Below are 20,001 nucleotides of genomic sequence, written 5' to 3'. Positions count from 1 at the left end.
GTCTGTGTTGCTTATTTGCGTGCCTTTGCAAAGTACTGGAAGCTGGGTACAAAAGCCAGGCCAATGCATCTTATTTATATGGTAATTGATAATAAATGCCTAGTGAGTCATTTCTCTGCATAATCTTTGCATTTATCAGCTAGCTTGCAAGTGATTGAGGAGTGTAAAGTGCTTAGGAAAAATTGCATCAAAATGGGTTTTAGTTTCAATGTAACTCTGACCCAATGACTTTGTTGCCAGTGGGCGCATTATGGTAACATCGATTCAAACTAAATCAAGAGCGGCTGACTAACTGAACCAATTGGGAGGGACTTCACATTCAGTACATCATTTCTGCTGGCTATCTGGAGGAGCTCTCCAACCTGTTGGTCCCCTGCTCGTTTCTCATGCTATTCCATCATCAAGCATCTGTCCAATTCCCTCCGAAGCTGTGTACATACATCTACTGATGCTTCTGGACACATCTTCAGTGATGTTCCTGGAATCATCGGGTGTTTCGGGTCTTTCAACATCATACACCCTCCTCCAGGTGACCCAGCCGGGGCTGATCAGACCCCAGCTTGTGTCCAGATGGCTAGCTACTTATGACTCCATGGCTCCCCTCTTTTGAGCTACAGCCATCTTGAGACCCTCTCTGCCGCATCGGTGGTACTGCGGATGGCTATCCTCTTCCTCTCTCCCTCGATGCTCAAAATGCTGAAGGCTCTAACTAAAGAATGGGCTTCCACAGTGAAGTCATGTTAGCTGCAGGCCATTTGATCCGCCTCCTGTTAGACTTCATGTTAGAGGGATTAGTTTGCAATACTTGGAGGTTCCGGGCACTATAGGGTGACTCCGGGCCTGGCCCCTCCTTCGTCTCACCAGGTTGGACACCTGCGCGTTGTGCTGCTCCTGCTCCCGCCAAACACTTCATCCTCGCTTGGTGGATCTTCAAGCCGTGATCGTTCTTGCAGATTTTGCCACATGCACACTGCTTCCTCATCGTTGTTTGTTCGTTGCCTGGGTCTGATGTCGTTGTGTCCATCCGACTGGGGTGCTCATCCTCCCCCCCTCTCGGGCACCCCTGGGGGTAGCTTTTCCTTTGATTCTTTGTAGCTTTTGTGGGGGTCCTCCTCTCAGAGGTGTGACAAGAATACACATAGATTAAGATGTTAGCTGTCCTGTGCTGGCACCAGTGGGATCAGCAGTTGGTCTGCCACCTGTCTTCAGGAGAGAGGGAGATAAGGGAAACAATGGAGCAGCATTTGGAGATGTTAATGAAGGGACAGGAGAGAGTAACGGAAGGAGAGCTGTCAAGAGCGGCTCCCGCTTTGAACCCTGAACTGTTTGAAGTGATGGACAGGCGATACCCCAGCAGGGGGATAAAAAGGGACAGGTTCACTAAGGCAGGACACACACGACACCCGAGGTAACGAGACCCTGGAAGCGGTGCGTCTCTCACAAGTCGGTGGGAAGTTTTGGAAGGCCGGTTGCAGGACCAGGCCATAGACGCTCAGGGTGGAAAGGCACGATCGGCGGGAACCTGGTGTGTGTCCACCCTTGCCTGGGTGCCGGGTTCACCGCAGAGAAACGATCGTATCGGGAAACGGAGGGGTCACGTTCGGTGACCTCAGATGACATCACAAAGGACTCGCCCGAAAGCTGACTGCGAAGGTCTGTGTGGAAGCCGTTTTTGAATATTCATTCATTTTGCTCTCTCTCTCCTTCCCCCACACTGTCCATCTCCCACGGCAGCGATTACTGCGAACTGAACTGAACTAAATTGAACTGAACTTTGCGTCACTTTGAAACTGGTCATTTACGCCTAGACAACGATAGAGCTTGATTGATCCTGTTATCTTAATTCTGTGTACATGTGTGTTTGTGATTGCTGAACTGTTGCATTTATTATCCTTTTGATTAGAGTACTGTGTTGCTTGTTTCTTTAATAAAACTTTCTTAGTTCTAGTAATCCAGACTCCAACTGAGTGATCCATTTCTGCTGGTTTGGCAACCCAGTTACGGGGTACGTAACATAAGTGGGGTTCTCGTCCGCGATTTTGAACGCTAAATTTGGGACGGAGTAAATTGATTGGGTCAAAATTCCCGAAAGAAAGAAAAGACAAACAGCAGAAATGGAGGCTGAGGAAATTATAAGGGCGCTGACCTTGGAGGCATTAGAGGATGCCAGGAAATCGGAATTGGTAGCTGTGGCCAAACGGTTGAATCTTGCTAAGGAGAGGTCGACAATGAGGAGAGAGGAGATACACAGAGCTATCGTAGAGCGCTATGTATCTAAAGGTGTGTTTCCCCAAGGCGAGCTGGAGGTGGTGTCTATTGAAAAACCTGCTGGAGTCGCGGTACAGGTGCAGCTTGAAAAACTGAGACTCGAGCGCAAGTTCTGGGTACGGCAGTTGGAGTGAGAAGAGAAAGAGAGGGACAGACAGTTGGAGTGAGAAGAGAAGGAGAGAGAGTTAGAAAGGCAGGAGAGAGAGAGAAAGAGACAGTTGGAGTGAGAGGAGAAACAGAGGGAAAGGGAATTCGAGCTGGAGAAGTTAAGGATAAGGGCAGAGCAGGGGCCCGTGCCGAACCAAGGTGGAGGGTTCCGGGCGACCCAGGAGGTTAGGCTGGTTCCCCCATTTGACGATACCGACGTGGATCGGTACTTTCTCCATTTCGAAAAAGTTGCTACAAGTCAGGACTGGCCGAGGGATAAGTGGGCTGTTTTGCTTCAGAGTGTACTGAAAGGAAAAGCCCAACAAGTTTACTCAGCTTTGTCCGCGGAAGTTGCCCAGAGGTATGAGGTGGTGAAAGAGGCCATCCTCAGGATTTATGAGTTGGTCCCGGAGGCATACCGGCAGAGGTTCCGGAATGCGAGGAAGCAGTGGGACCGCACGTATTTAGAGTTTGCCCGTGAGATGCAGACATATTGTGAGCGTTGGTGCGCCTCGAAGGGGGTAGAGGGGGTTTATGACAGCCTGCTACAGCTGATCCTGATTGAGCAGTTTAAAGGTTGTGTCCCTGAGGGTATGAGACCCTACCTAGATAAGAAAGAGGCAGCCACGTTAGCCGCAACTGCTAAGTTAGCGGATGAGTATGCGTTGACGCATAAAATGAAGTTTGCCCCGAGTAAAGGCTACCAGAAGGGTAGTCAGGACAGTGGGGAGAGTCCGCCGGAAAAGTCAGAAAGTAAGCCGGGGACTAGTGAGAAGGATAAGGTAGACCGGGAGCAGTCTGGTAGGAAGTCTCCTGGGGTCGTCTGTTATAATTGCGGGAAAGTTGGACACTTTGCGTCCAGGTGCTTTGCCCCAAAGAAGGAGACGGGAAAAGGAAAAATAGCGATTTTGACTGGCTGTATCGAGCTGGAAAAATGAACCGCTAGGACAGGACAGGTCTGAAAAAGTTCAGGAAGGGTGCGAGAGGTTTATCTCGGCCGGATTGGTGTCGGTGAAGGAGGGGTTAAAACCAGTTCCAGTGCGGATCTGGAGAGACACGGGAGCGTGTCAGTCACTAATACTGAAGAGTGTATTAGAGTTTAGCTCAGAGACCCAGACTGGGGAGGTCAAGGTCAAAGGTATTGGGGAAGGGACAGAGGCCATCCCTTTGCACCAGATACACTTACAAAGCAACCTGGTCTCTGGACTAGTCACGATCGGGGTGAGGCCCGAATTACCGATGAAAGGCGTGGAAGTCTTGCTCGGTAATGACCTCGCTGGGGGAATCGTGTTCCCAGTCGTGAGATTGACAGGTCAGCCTGCCAGCATTGAGGCCCGCCCATGGACTCACAGGTTCATCACGGGACTGTGGTAGTAAATTTAGCTGAAACGTTTCTGCCAGTCTTGTACGAGAAGGGGGTAGAAAGTGAAAAGAAGGAGTGTAGTGAAACAAGAGGTAGTGAGGGAGCTGAGACAGACTTAGCAGTAGCCAGGAAAGAATTTGTGCAGACGCAGGAGCGAGACGAGGTGCTGATGGTTTTGGCAGAGACAGCTCTCTCTGCCACAGACTTAACAAGGGAACTAGTAGGCTATTGTGTGGAGGAGGAAGTGCTAAGGAAGAAAGGGAGACCAAGTACCGTGCCCGCAGATGAGGAGTGGGGGGTGGTGCAAAAGAGTTATGGGGATGAGATTTTTAACCTGGCCCACGAGGTACCCCCCGGTGGTCATTTTGAGGTGCTGGAGGAAACAGTTGGTGGAATCATGAAAGAGGTTTACCGGCTGCCCAGGAGGAAGGATGTTATTGATTATGGCCAACGCGAACTGAGGCGGTCACAGGCTTTTGATATGCTAACAAACAGTCGGTGTTAGCGCAGAAATCAATGAAGCTAGGGTCCCCCTGATAAGAGAAAAAAACCATTTTGAAAAGATGAGTATGGTATCGACCAGATGGGAGAAGGCTTTGGCCAGCTCTGCTGATAAGGTCTCTCCCTTAATCCCCGAACAAAGCGACTCTTTAGGAGAAGTAATTAAGCGACTCGCACACGTGTGTTTGATTGTCCCGAGGCGATGCAAAGAACTGGGACATTGGGTGGTGCTTGCTACACTAGGACAGCCTAGCGAGCAAACCCTATAGAATGAGTAATTCGGTGACAAAAGGGCTGACGAACACAGAGGTGTGTATTGGCGATGTAATAAGGCTGTCTGAAGCCAGCTTGATAGTGAACCTTGAAAAAAATGAGTTCGGCCACACGAAGGTCACTTACCTGGGAATTGTGGTAACACAGGGGCAGCTGGCAGCGATGCAAGCTACAGTGAAGGCTATCGCTGACCTCCCAACCCCGACAGACAAGAGGGCCCTCAGAAGGCTCTTGGAGATGGTGGGGTACTGTAGGAAGTTTTGCAATAACTCTGCGGTTACTACCCATCCCCCTCCTACTAAGCCCTTGCGAGAGAAAACTAAGTTGGAATGGGACGACCCTTGTTATTGTGGTCCGGGACGAAACCCAGTGAGAGGTTACATTGATCGCAATTCATCAGTGTTTTTGGCCACTATGAAGTTTGCTAAGTTGGAGCCTGGTCTAAGGGATTATTAATAACACATATAAAAGGAACAGAAAATGTGATGGCTGACTGTCTGTCAGGTGTTGACAACTTCAAACTCACTGTATTAGCCAAATAGCTGATAAAGATGTGTATTTGGGTGTATCAAATAATGTATTCATGTTAGTAATTTTTACCCCGGCAAAAATCCTTAAAGGGGGGGAAGTGTGACAAGAATACACATAGATTAAGATGTTAGCTGTCCTGTGCTGGCACCAGTGGGATCAGCAGTTGGTCTGCCACCTGTCTTCAGGAGAGAGGGAGATAAGGGAAACAATGGAGCAGCATTTGGAGATGTTAATGAAGGGACAGGAGAGAGTAACGGAAGGAGAGCTGTCAAGAGCGGCTCCCGCTTTGAACCCTGAACTGTTTGAAGTGATGGACAGGCGATACCCCAGCAGGGGGATAAAAAGGGACAGGTTCACTAAGGCAGGACACACACGACACCCGAGGTAACGAGACCCTGGAAGCGGTGCGTCTCTCACAAGTCGGTGGGAAGTTTTGGAAGGCCGGTTGCAGGACCAGGCCATAGACGCTCAGGGTGGAAAGGCACGATCGGCGGGAACCTGGTGTGTGTCCACCCTTGCCTGGGTGCCGGGTTCACCGCAGAGAAACGATCGTATCGGGAAACGGAGGGGTCACGTTCGGTGACCTCAGATGACATCACAAAGGACTCGCCCGAAAGCTGACTGCGAAGGTCTGTGTGGAAGCCGTTTTTGAATATTCATTCATTTTGCTCTCTCTCTCCTTCCCCCACACTGTCCATCTCCCACGGCAGCGATTACTGCGAACTGAACTGAACTAAATTGAACTGAACTTTGCGTCACTTTGAAACTGGTCATTTACCCCTAGACAACGATAGAGCTTGATTGATCCTGTTATCTTAATTCTGTGTACATGTGTGTTTATCATTGCTGAACTGTTGCATTTATTATCCTTTTGATTAGAGTACTGTGTTGCTTGTTTCTTTAATAAAACTTTCTTAGTTCTAGTAATCCAGACTCCAACTGAGTGATCCATTTCTGCTGGTTTGGCAACCCAGTTACGGGGTACGTAACAGAGGACACAGATTGGGTTGACGGCCCGTTCTGCCCTGGTTGCCCTCTCTCCGGGCTGTCACTGACTCTCCAGTCGTCACCACTCTTTTCGTGGTTGTCACCCAGTCTTTCGTGGTTGTCACTGATTAACTCAGGGTGTAAGCTGTGTACGTACATCTACTGATGCTTCTGGACACATCTTCAGTGATGTTCTTAGAAGATGCCATCATATCGTCTTCCTTCACCTCTTCAAGCAATGCATTCTAAAATGACAAACAGCTTGCTGAATAAAACTAACTCTCATCATACGCAGATGTGTCATGGCTTGATATGGCAACTGCTCTGCCCTCTGCCCTGCCCGTAACTGCAGTGAGCTGGGTACACAGCTCAGCACACCTTTGAAGCTCTCCTTCTCTCATGCCCTGGTAAAGTGGTCAGGACGGTCAAAGACCCAGCCACCTTGGACGTTCTCTCCCTCCCCCACAAAGAGCAGAAAACACCGCCAGGCACAAGGGCAGCTTCTATCCTCCTATTGTAAGACTATTGAGCAATAACATGGATTCTTGACCCCACAAGGTTCTTTGTACTGTCACACTGCACTTTTTCTAAAACTGTGACAATATATTCTAAACGCAAGAAAATCTACAGATGCTGAAAAACCAAAGCAACACACAGAAAATGCTGGAGGAACTCAACAGATCAGGCAGCATCTATGGAAAAAGAGTAAGCAGCCGACAATTTGGGCTAAGGCCATTCATCAGGAGTGGAAAGGACGGGGAGAAATCAGAGTCGGGGAAGGGCAGGAAGAGGTATCATAGGGGTGGGGCAGTGAGAAAGCGTTTCACTGAACACCCATCGAAGGGAAGATTTAAACTTCTTCAGGATAGGCATCCCTAGAAGAGACTTTGCAGGGTGGTCATCCGAGCACAAGCACGAGAGGAAGGAGGATAGCTGGAAGGTGATAGGTGAATCCAGATGGGTAGGAAAGGTAAAGGGCTGGAGAGGAAGAAATCTGGTAGCAGGGGAGAGTGGACCACAAGAGAAAGGGAAGGAGGAGGGGACCCTGGGGGAGGTGATAGGCAGGTGGGAAGAGGTAAAAGGGCAGGGTGGGGAATAGAAGAAGAGGGGAGCGGGAGGGAAACATTTTTTTATTGGAAGGAGACATTGATATTCATGCCATAGGCTGCCCAGACGGAATATAAGGGGTTGCTTCTCCACCCTGAGGGTGGCCTCACCCCAGCCCAAGAGGAGGCCATGGACCGACATGTTGGAATGGAAATCAGAATTAAACTGTTTAGCCACTGGGAAGTTCTGTTTTTGGCAGATGGAGTGGAGAAGCTTGACAAAATGGTACCCCAATTCTACTTTGTTATTGTTTTCCCTTGTATTATCTCAATGCACTGTTGTAATGAAGCAATCTTTATGGTTGGTGTTTGCAAAACATAGTTTTGCACTGTACCTCAGAAACTGACAATGATATTCAATATCCTGGACCAATTAGCAAAACCCTAGTCACTGTATTTTACAACACTGAGATCATTTTGACTACTTTGCACTAAAATAGACTGCCTTTTTTGTTCTAATTGTGTTCTTTCTTGTAAAAGCCATGTATAATTTGTTTCATACATTTTCTTGTGAATGCTGCTTATGATTGTGGTGTTATGTTTCTGCGATTGTGGCGTTATGTCTGTGATTGTGGTTCTATGTGCCTGTGATTGTAGTTTTATGTGCCTGTGATTGTGGTGTTATATGCCTGTGATTGTGGTGTTATATGTCTGTGATTTTGTTGTTATATGTCTGTGATTGTGGTGTCATATGTCTGTGATTGTGGTGTTATGCGCCTGTGATTGTGGTGTTATGTGCCTGTGATTGTGGTGTCATATGGCCGTGATTGTGGTGTCATATGCCTGTGATTGTGGTGTTATATTCCTGTGATTGTGGCTCTATGTGCCTGTGATTGTGGTGTTACATGCCTGTGATTATGGTGTATATGCCTGTGATATGGTGTTATGTACCTGTGATTGTAGTGTTATATGCCTGTGATTGTGGTGTTATGTGTCTGTGATTGTGGTGTTATGGACCTGTGACTGTGGTGTTATACGCCCGTGACTGTGGTGTTATACACCTGTGACTGTGGTGTTATGTACCTGTGACTGTGGTGTTATATACCTGTGACTGTGGTGTTATATGCCCGTGACTGTGGTGTTATATGCCTGTGATTGTGGTGTTATATTCCTGTGATTGTGGCTCTATGTACCTGTGATTGTGGTGTTATATGCCCGTGATTGTGGTGTTATACACCTGTGATGCGCTGCAAGTACATTTTTACTGCACCTGTTCACACGTGTACTTGTACATATGACAATAAACTCGACTTCACTTAGTTTAACTATCACACCAATCTAATAATTTACCAAACACGAGAAAATCTGCAGATGCTGGAAATTCAAGCCAACACACACAAAAAATGCTGGTGAATGCAGCAGGCCAGGCAGGTGGGTACAGACTAGGAAGAGTCAACGTTTCGGGCCGAGACCCTTCGTCAGGACTAACTGAAAGAAGAGATAGTAAGTGATTTGACCAATTTACCAATTTACCAGTTTCGCCAGTGATGTTAAATCGGTGTTCACTGGGTACTGATCCTTCTACCACTTGAGTGTCTTACTCTTTTATCAAAACATACCAACATTTTTGAAGTTTGTATTAAATCTCTGCATAACTTTTGTTGTTGTATATGTTAAAAATCGTAACTGATGAGCTAGCCAATAATATGAAAAATGGCACCAGAAGTTTTTTCAAATATGTAAAGAGTGAAAAGGGGTGAGAGTGGATATCGGACCACTGGGAAATGATACTGGAGAGGTATTAATGTGGGACAGAGAGATGGTGGATAACCTTGAGTATTTGAGTATTGAGTATTTGGCATCAGTCTTCACTGGGGAAGACACCAGCTGTATGCCTGAAATTCAAGAATGCCAGGGAGCAGGAGTGAGTGTTGTTGCTATTACTAAGGAGGAGGTGCTTGAGAAGCTGAAAGGTCTGAAGGTAGAAAAATCACCTGGACCAGATCGGCTACCGCCCCAGGGTTCTGAAAGAGGTTGCTGTAGAGATCGGGGAGGCATTGGCAATGATCTTTCAAGAGTCACTAGATTCTGAAATGGTTTCAGAGAACTGGTTAATTGGCAAATGTCACTGCAATCTTTAAGAAGGTAGGGAGGCAGAAGAAAGCAAAATATAGGCCCATTACCTGACTTCAGTTGCTGGGAAGATGTTGGAGTCCATTATTAAAGATAAGTCTTTGGGGTACTTGGAGGCATATGTTAAAACAGGCCCTAAGTCATAAATACAAGATATTCTGCAGATGCTGGAAATCCAGAGCAACACGCACAAAATGCTGGTGGATCTCAGCAGGTTAGGCAGCATTATGGAAATGAATAACTAGTCAGCATTTTGGGCCAAGACCCTTCATTAGGACTGCTGGCCAAAGTCAGCATGGTTTCCTTAAGGGGATATCTTGTCTGTCAAATCTGTTTAAATTCTTTGAGGAACTAACAGGCAGGATAAACGAAGGAGAGTCAGTGTGGACGTTGTTTACTCGGATTTTTAGAAGGCCGTTGACAAGGCTGGTCATGACTAGAATTAGCTTCTGCCTGAGCAAGGACAAAAGGCCAATTTATACTTCTGTGTCAAATCGATGCTGTAGGTACGGCGTAGCCACATACCCTACACTGTAGCCTGACGCGCACCTCCCCAAAAATGTAACTATGCGTCATGACGACGCAGACCGCAGCAACTGTGATTGGTCTGCTTGGTAGCATCACATTTCCTCCTATGTTGCAATAGCTTCTCATTGGGCGACTGAAGGGCAGGGAAGGAACTCTGGCTGCAATGCTTTCCATAAAGCTTTACAGACCTCCGAAATTATGGAGGACCCTGTGCTTGACGCCAGTTTGTAGCTAGCTGCTACAGCCTGTTGACTTCCACCTGTGTTGGGCATGTGGCCACGTGGTTAAAGCATTCATCTAGTGATTTGAAGGTCACTAGTTCAAGCCTCAGCTGTGGCAGCGTGTTTGTGTCCTTGAGCAAGGCACTTAACCACACATTGCTCTAGTGTCTGTGCGAGGAGTGGTGCCCCACACAGACTTCCAATCTGCGCCTTGTAAGGCGTGAAAATGCCCGACACGAGACTCTCATGGTCTGAGTCGACGTTCCCTCCCCTCCCTCCCTGAAGCTAAAACTCGAATGGTGATTGCCAGTCTCTGAGTATACTGTGTGTACACTGATGCGAAATAAATGGTTGGAGACGATAAACCAAATAGTCAAATCTACCTGCCGACACCCGAAAATATTTGAAATGCATTTCCTCGTCCATGTTTCTCAGTGGCCGGACAAGCACAAAAAATTCACCCTCCTTCAGTTTCAGTTGCCATTGTTTGAAGTTTGAGTTTCTTCGTGTTGAGTTTCAACACGAAGAAACTCAACACAGTGGCATAGAAACCACACCGCCAACTAGCATTTTGGCAGTGAATTGCAGAGCGACGCAGACACACCAACGCACAAGTATAAATACTCACAACGGCGTAGCCCACTTGCATAGGCTACAGCGAAAGCTAGTACGCACAAGTATAAATCAGCCTTTAGACCGGCTGCAAATTGCCTCCTGCCACAGCAGTAAACATAATATCACTGGCTCTCCACTCTGCTTTGGAGCAGCTAGACAACTGCAAAACATTTATCAGGCTGCTGTTTATTAAAGCAATACATCACAGAGGCTTCCCATTTATTCCCACTCTAGCATTTTTTTATAGATCTGTAAACTCTTCCTCTTCAATCATGATTTATCTGGGTCTCTCTAGATGTCAGAGCATGTTCCAATAATTTGCCCAATACCAGAGCCAAACAATGATTACTTGACGGGCCCCACCTTTCTTTCAAACAACAGTGCAACATTACCTATCTTCTGATCCCTCTGTGGAGTCTGTCTATACTTCTTGCTGCATTGGAAAAGCAGCGAGATCAATCAAAGACCCCTCCCAGCCTGTCGCTCTCTGTTATTCCCCTTCCCATCAGACAGAAGATGCAGAAACCTGAAAGAATGCAGCACCAGGCTCAAGGGGAAATTCTACCCTGCTCTTAGAAGACTATTGAAGGTTCCCTAGTTTGATAAGATAGACTCTCGGTATCTCTTGCCATACTCTCATTAGACACACATATATATACACGCACACACACACACACACACACACACACACACACACACACACACACATACACACACACACACACACACACACAACACACACACACAATGTATTTTTGTGTATCTCTATCTGATCAGCTGTTTGCTGAAAGAAGACAGCCCCATTTCTTCAGCCGAGTGAAGATCCCTCATCCCTCCATGAGGTCTCCTCTGCAGCGTCCCTAAGCTGTGAGATTCTTCCCACAGGATTGTGGCCAAATGTTCTGTCGCAGTCCACTCAGAGGAAGATTCGGCACAACTTCTTGGCTGTTGTTCACAGTGCCACTATTAAACACGCCGAGTATGTTTTGTGCTTTTAACAACCTGCTCAGCTTGTCCTGTCACATTCTGAGATTTGTGCACTGACACTCCAGAACTTTTTGTTCCTGTTTGCCCTGGAAAATTAGACCAATTAATTTACATTTCATCTCCCTAGTCTTTTCAACTAAATTAATAATTTTCTCTTCTTGACATTAAATGTCATCTGCCAGAACATTATGTTATTGATCCGAGACACCAGCTTTGTGTCTCTCTCCACAAATACTTCTGGGGCCACTGAATATTTCCAGCAGTCTTTTTAATTTCAGATTGACAATGTGTTTGCTCATTTCATCATATCCCAGTCTCTTTGGTTGCTTTAGTTCTGAGTACAAATTTAGACCATAAGACCATAATACATAGCAGCAGAATCAGGCCATTCGGCCCATTGAGTCTGTTCTGACATTCCATCATGGCTGATTTATTATCCCTCTCAACCTCATTTTCTTTCCTTCTCCCCATAACCTTTGACAGCCTTTCTAATCAAGAACCTATCAACCTCCACTTTAAGTACACCCAATGACTTGGTCTCCACAGCCATCTGTGGCAATGAATTCCATAAATCTGGCTAAAGAAGTTGCTCTTCATCTCTGTTCTAAGGGGACATCCTTGTATTCTGAGGCTGTGCCCTCTGGTCCTAGATTATCCCACTATAGGAAATATCAACTCTATCTAGACCTTTCAATATTTGATAGGTTTCAGTAAGATCCCCTTATTTATGTCCATATGTATGCACCCAGTGCAAGACATCATTGAGAGAGGGGTCCTGAAAATGACCACAGGGAGGAACAATCACTTTTCTCTTGTTAGGTAACTTAAATAGAAGGAAATATTCAGTAAATTTATTGTCACTTGTTGGCTTTATCAAAGCTTCTGAGAGTCAGTACCCTTTTGAATTTGAAATCATTTTGAAGGATGAAAGAATATTGATGCAACCTGAGAGGATTATACCAAGAGTTTTCTCGCTCTAGCAGAGTCAGACTCATGGCAGAGAGTACTTTCACAGTTAGTTTCTTCATCGAGCACAGACCTGGCTGAAGAAGGCTTCTCCTCAGCCATTGGGCTCCTCAGGGAACAGTGAACTAAAAAAATTTATTACCAGAAAAATAAAATGTATGTTTTTGTCTTCATTACATTGTATGTCTCATCAGACCATCAGACATAGGAGCAGAATTAAGCCATTCAGCCCATCAAGTCTGCTCCGACATTCCATCATGGCCGCTCCCAGATGTCACTGCCTTCTTGCCATATCATTTGATGCCTTGACTGATCAGGACGCGATCAACTTCCACCTTATACTCACGGCAGAGCATTCCACAGATTCACCACTCTTTGGCTGAAAAAATTCCTCCTTACCTCTGTTCTAAAGGTCACCCCTCGATTTTGAGGCTCACCCTTCTAGATCTGGATACCCCCACCATAGGAAACATCCTCTCCACATCCACCCTATCTAGTCCTTTCAGCATTCGGTAGGCTTCAATGAGATTCCCCCGCATTCTTCTAAATACCAGTGAGCACAGGTCCAAAGCTGCCAAACACTCCTCATATGTTAACCCCTTCATTCCCAGAATCATCCTTGTGAACCTTGTTACGTACCCCGTAATTGGGTTGCCAAACCAGCAGAAATGGATCACTCAGTTGGAGTCTGGATTACTGGAACTAAGAAAGTTTTATTAAAGAAATAAGCAACACAGTACTCTGATCGAAAGAATAATAAATGCAACAGTTCAGCAATGATAAACACACATGTCCACAGAACTAGGATAATAGGATCAATCAAGCTCTATCGTCGTCTAGGGGTAAATGACCAGTTTCAAAGTGACGCAAAGTTCAGTTCAATTGAGTTCAGTTCAGTTCACAGTAATCACTGCCGTGCCGTGGGAGGGAGAGAGAGAGAGAGAGAGAGAGAGAGAGAGAGAGAGCGAATGAATATTCAAAATCGGATTCCAAACAGACCTTCGATATTCCTCACAGTCAGCTTTCGGGCGAGCCCTTTGTAATGTCTTCTGAGGTCACCGACTGTGACCCCTCCATTTCAGATACGATCGTTCCTCAGCGGTGAACCCGGCACCCAGGCAAGGGCAGACACACACCAGGTTCCTGCCGATCGTACCTTTCCACCCTGTGCGTCTCTGGCTTGGTCCCGCGACCAGCCCTCCAAAAACTCCCACAGACTTGTGGGAGGTGCACCGCTTCCAGGGTCTCGTTACCTCGTGGTGTCGTGTGTGTCCTGCCTTAGCGAACCTGTCCCTTTTTATCCCCCTGCTGGGGTATCGCCTGTCCATCACACGTCAAACAGTTCAGGGTTCAAGCAGGAGCCGATCTTGACAGCTCCCAGACCGGTGTCTCCTTCCGTTAAACTTTCTCGTCTCTTCATTAACATTTCCAAATGCTGCTCCATTGTCTTCCCTATCTCTCTTTCTCCTGAAGACAGGTGGCAGATCAACTGCTGATCCCACTGGTGCCAGCACAGGCCAGTTATCATCTTAGTCTATGTGTACTTTTTGTAACCCTCTTTCGTCACAACCTCCTCTGGACTCTCTCCGATGACAACACTTCCTTTCTGAGCTATGGGGCCCAAAACTGTTGATAATATTCCAAGTGCAACCTGACTAGTGTCTTACAAAGGCTCAGCATTATCTCTTTGCTCTTATATTCTATTCTCCTTGAAATAAATGCCAACTTTTTCCTTCTTTACCACTGATTCAGCCTGTAAGTTAACCTTCTACAAGTCCTGCATGAAGACTCCTACGTCCCTCTGTATCTCTGATGTTTGAATTTTCTCCCTATTTAAATAATAGTCTGCACTATTGTTCCTTTTACCAAAATACATGATCGTAATTTCCCAACACTGTATTCCATCTGCCACTTCTTTACCCATTGTTTCAATTTGTCCAAGTCCTGCTGCAATAGCATTATTTCCTCAGCACTACCTACCTCTCCACTTATCTTCATATCATCCCCAAACTTTGTCACATTATCCAAATCATTAACAAAGAATATGAAAAGTAGTGGTCCCTATACTGACCCCTGAGGAACACCACCAGTCACTGGCAGCCAACCAGAAAAGGCCCCCTTTATTCCCACTCACTGCCTCCTGCCTGTCAGCCATTCCTCTATCCATACCGGTATCTTTCCTGTAACACCATAGGAATTTATTTTGTTAAGCAGCCTCATGTGTGGCGCTTTATCAAATACCTTCTGAAAATCCAAGTAACTGACATCCACTGCCTCTCCTTTGTCCACCCTGCTTGTTATTTTCTCGAAGAACTCTCAACAGATTTGTCAGGCAAGATTTCCTTTTACAGAAACCATGCTGACTTTGACTTATTTTATCATTAGTCTCTATGTACCCCGAAACCTCATCCTTAATAATAGACTCCAACACTTTCTCAACCACTGAGGTTAGACAATTGGTCAATAATTTCCTTTCTTTTGCCTTCTTTGCTTCTTAATGAGTGGTGTGACATTTGCAATTTTCCAGTCCTCCAGGACCACCTCTTTTCCTCCCTTTTCAGGATGTTGTGGACGCGTTCAGAAACGTTGTGGACCCTGGCACCTGGAAGGCAGATATGGCTTGTCACAGGGGCAGGAATGGTTGTAGCATGTTTCAGGGTTTAGATGTTTCAAAAAGGACAGGGAGGGAGGTGAAAGGGGAGGGGGAATGACATTGCTAATTAGATATAATAACATAGTTACAGGAAGGGAGGATATTGTGGAGGGATTGTCTACTGATCTACTGAGTGAGTGTGGGGTGGAAGTTAGAAACAGAAACAGGGTATACTATAGACCACCCCCACCGGCCCCACCAATAGCCACAGAGGCTCTGAGGAACAGATTGGAAGGTATATTTTGGAAACCAGAAAAAATAACAGTATTATTGTCATGGGTGATTTCAATTTCCCTAATATTGATTGGCACCTCCTTCGCGCAATGGATTTAGATGGGCGGAATTGGTTAGGTGTATCCAGGAAAGATTCCTGACGTAATATGTAAACAGACCAAAGAGAGGAGAGGCCATATTCGATCTGGTACTAGGCAATGAACCTTGTCAGGTATCAGATCTCCCAAAGGGAGATCATTCTGGGAACAGTGACTACAATTCCTGACCTTTACCATAGCTTTGGAGAGGGATAGGAACAGACAGTAAGGGAAAGTATTTATTTGGGGTGGGGCAATTATGATGTTATTAGGCAGCAATTTGGAAGCATAAATTGGGAGCTGATGTACTCAGGGAAATGCTCAATGGAAAGGCGGAGGTTGTTTAGCGAGTACTTGCATGTGGTTCTGGATAGGTTGTCTATTGAGGCAGGGAAAGGATAGCAAGGTGAAGGAAGTTGACAAGAGATGTGGAACTTGTGGCCAAGAGAAAGAAGAAGTCCTACTTAAAGTTTAGGAAGTAAAGGTCAGAGAGGCTCTTGAGAGTTGCAAGTACTCAGGAAGGAGCTTATAATAGACAGTGCTAGAAGGGAGCCTTGGCAAGTAGGACTTCTTTCCTACTGGTAGGTGTTTTAGATCACTGTATGCCAGGACAAATAGGTACAAGAACAGCTTCTTTCTGTATGCCATCAGTCTTATGAACACTTGAAATTTAGTCCATTATAAACCAAGTCCACCTGTACATACACAGGTGTACCTTATTGTATATAGTTCACAATTATTTGCACTATTGTTTTGTTTGCTTTTTGATTCTGTACAGCGAGAGCTCAGGGAAACCAGCATCAAATTCCCTGTATATGTCCACATACTTGGTGATAATAAAGGAATCTGTTTCTGATTCTGATTAAGGAAAACTCCAAGGTGAGTAGGAGGATGACTAGAGTCAGGGTAGGACTGATCAGGGATTAAAAAGAAAACATACCTGGAGCTGGAAAAGTTGGGGGGTCCTTAACGAATATTTTGTTTCACTATTCACCAGCAAGAGGGACCTTGACATTTGTAAGGTCAGTGTAGAACCGGTTGATATGGTAGAACCTTAGCATATTAAGAATGGGGATATGTTGGAACTTTTGAAAAACGTTAGGATAAATAAGTACCTGGGGCCAGATGGGATTATACCCCAGGTTACTACAGGAAAGATGGAAGAGATTGCTGAGGATAGGAGGTGTATGGAGGTCCGTGTGCAGGTCAGTGGGACTAGGCAGAAAATGGTTCGGCACAGCCAAGAAGGGCCAAAAGGCCTGTTTCTGTGCTGTAGTTTCTATTTGGCGATGATCTTTCCATCTTCACTGGACACAGAGGTAGTGCCAGAAGATTGGAAAGTGGCAAATGTTATTCCTTTGTTCAAGAAAGGGAGTAGGGATAACCCTGGAATTATAGACCAGCAAACCTTATGTCAATAGTGGGCAAACTATTGGAGAGGATTCTTAAAGACGGGATTGATGAGCATTTGAAGAAGCATAGTCTGATTGAGAATAGTCAACATGGCTTTGTGAGGAGCAGGTCAGTCTCAACAGCCTGACTGAATTCAGAATCGTTTAATATCACCGGCATTTGTTGTGAAATTTAACTTAGCGGCAGCAGTACAATCCAACACATGATAATATAGACAAAATGATTAAATAAGCAAATCAATGACTGTAATTCTTTGAAGTGACAAAAGATACTAGGCAGAGCAGTGCATGTGGCATATATAGAGTTTAAAAAGACATTTGATAAGTTTCCCAATTCGTAGGTTCATTAAGAAAGTCAGAAGGCATGGGATCCAGGGAAACTTGGTGGGTGGACGAGGAATTACCTTAGAGGGTGACAGCATTGTATTCTGCCTGGAAGTCCGTGACCAGTGCGGTTCTTTAGGGATCTCTGCTCTTAGTGATTTTTATAAACAACTTGGATAAAGGAGTGGAATGGTGAGTTAGTAAGTTTACAGATGACAGGTGGAATTGTAGAAGGCTGTCATAGTGTACAATGGGACATTGCTAGGATGCAGAGCTGGGCTGAGAAGTGGCAGATGGAATTCAATCTGGAAAGGTGTGAAGTGATTCACTTTGGGGGGGGGTCGATCTTGAAAGCAGAATACAGGGTAAATGGCAGGCTTCTTAACAGTGTGGAGGAGCAGAGGGATTTTGAGGTCCAAGTCCATGAATGGTTAAGAAGGCGTAAGTTGTGTTGGCTTCATTAGTCAGGTGATTGAGCTCAAGAGCCACAAGGTAATGTTGTAGCACCATAAAACTCTGATTAGACCACATATGAAGTTTTGTGTTCTGTTCCGGTTGCCTAATATAAGAAGGATTTGGAAGTTTTAGAGAGGCTGCAGAGGAGATTTACCGGGATGTTGCCTGGATTAGAGAGGGTGCAGGGAGATTTACCAGGATGCTGCCTGGATTAGAGAGGGTGCAGGGGAGATTTACTAGGATGCTGCCTGGATTAGAGATCATGTTTTATAAGGATAGTGTGAGTGATCTGGGGCTTTTCTCTTTGAAATAAGGAAAGATGAGAGGTGAAGGAAGATATACAAGAGTTAGATTGTCAATAAGAAGGAAGGTCAGAGTTTACTGTGGGTAATAAAATATGGAGTTGGATTACAATCAACTCAAACTGGTTTTTGGATGACGGTGTAGCCTGAAGGACCTGGTGACATGCTGCTGCTTAGGACATCAGTGTGATCACATTCTCCATGGAAAGGAGTACTTGCACTGTTCCTCTCTGTTGTATGCCTGTTCCTCACTGCTCACCCTCTTGCCTGGTTCCTCTGCGTCTTGTCCAGCCTCCCCAGTCACTGCACCAACTGAAGTGATTCACTTGCCTGTGTAATTTGGAGAAACAAACCCACCGCTACAAAGGGAAGGAGGGAAAGCTGGATGGACACTGGTTTCTCTCTGGTCTGATCTGCCAGTCCTCAGCACACAGAGACTTCCATTCCCAACAGGATGGAATTTCAGCTGCTATTTAATTTGTGATTTAATATAGATTATTATTATTGTCACATGTACCAAGATAGTGAAAAGCTTGCCTTGCATATAATTCATACAGATCATCATTACGCAGTGCATTGAGGTAGAATACAGTAAAAGAGTAACAGAATGCAGAACAAGTTGTAACAGATAACAGAGGAAATGTAGTGCAGACAAACAATAAGGTGCAAGACCATAACAAGGTAGATTGTGAGCTCAGCAGGTTAGCAGACAGGAAGCAAAGAGTGGGAATAAACGGGACCTTTTCAGAATGGCAGGCGGTGACTAGTGGGGTACCGCAAGGCTCAGTGCTGGGACCCCAGTTGTTTACAATATATATTAATGACTTGGATGAGGGAATTAAATGCAGCATCTCCAAGTTTGCGGATGACACGAAGCTGGGTGGCAGTGTTAGCAGTGAGGAGGATGCTAAGAGGATGCAGGGTGACTTGGATAGGTTGGGTGAGTGGGCAAATTCATGGCAGATGCAATTTAATGTGGATAAATGTGAAGTTATCCACTTTGGTGGCAAAAATAGGAAAACAGATTATTATCTGAATGGTGGCCGATTAGGAAAAGGGGAGGTGCAATGAGACCTGGGTGTCATTATACACCAGTCATTGAAAGTGGGCATGCAGGTACAGCAGGCGGTGAAAAAGGCGAATGGTATGCTGGCATTTATAGTGAGAGGATTCGAGTACAGGAGCAGGGAGGTACTACTGCAGTTGTACAAGGCCTTGGTGAGACCACACCTGGAGTATTGTGTGCAGTTTTGGTCCCCTAATCTGAGGAAAGACATCCTTGCCATAGAGGGAGTACAAAGAAGGTTCACCAGATTGATTCTTGGGATGGCAGGACTTTCATATGAAGAAAGACTGGATGAACTGGGCTTGTACTCGTTGGAATTTAGAAGATTGAGGGGGGATCTGATTGAAACATATAAGATCCTAAAGGGATTGGACAGGCTAGATGCAGGAAGATTGTTCCCGATGTTGGGGAAGTTCAGAACGAGGGGTCACAGTTTGAGGATAGAGGGGAAGCCTTTTAGGACCGAGATTAGGAAAAACTTCTTCACACAGAGAGTGGTGAATCTGTGGAATTCTCTGCCACAGGAAACAGTTGAGGCCAGTTCATTGGCTATATTTAAGAGGGAGTTAGATATGGCCCTTGTGGCTATGGGGATCAGGGGGTATGGAGGGAAGGCTGGGGCAGGGTTCTGAGTTGGAGGATCAGCCATGATCATAATAAATGGCGGTGCAGGCTCGAAGGGCCGAATGGCCTACTCCTGCACCTATTTTCTATGTTTCTATGTTTCTATAACGGGGAGGTAGAAGTTAGACCGGGACAGGCTATTGGAGATGCTCACTCCATAATTCTTTACTATATTTTAAATGTTTTTGATGCAAGAGTTATTTTTCTGAAGATTTTGTGTTGCTGTTTGTGAAAGCTGCTGCACAAATACACTTGTGCATTGAATAATTTATTGCCTGCAGCTTTGA

The 20,001-nt window shown here is 45.7% G+C and overlaps 1 protein-coding gene across 1 annotated transcript in view; it reads left to right on the top strand.

Annotated features, from left to right (window-relative positions):
• LOC134359585 (uncharacterized) overlaps positions 1 to 20,001 on the top strand; it is a 130,840-nt gene that overhangs the window by 11,836 nt on the left and 99,003 nt on the right. The window lies entirely within an intron of this gene.

Source organism: Mobula hypostoma, chromosome 20 (genome assembly GCF_963921235.1).
Source record: "Mobula hypostoma chromosome 20, sMobHyp1.1, whole genome shotgun sequence".
In the NCBI taxonomy this organism is placed as follows: domain Eukaryota; kingdom Metazoa; phylum Chordata; class Chondrichthyes; order Myliobatiformes; family Myliobatidae; genus Mobula; species Mobula hypostoma.
This window is presented reverse-complemented; position numbering and strand designations above follow the sequence as displayed.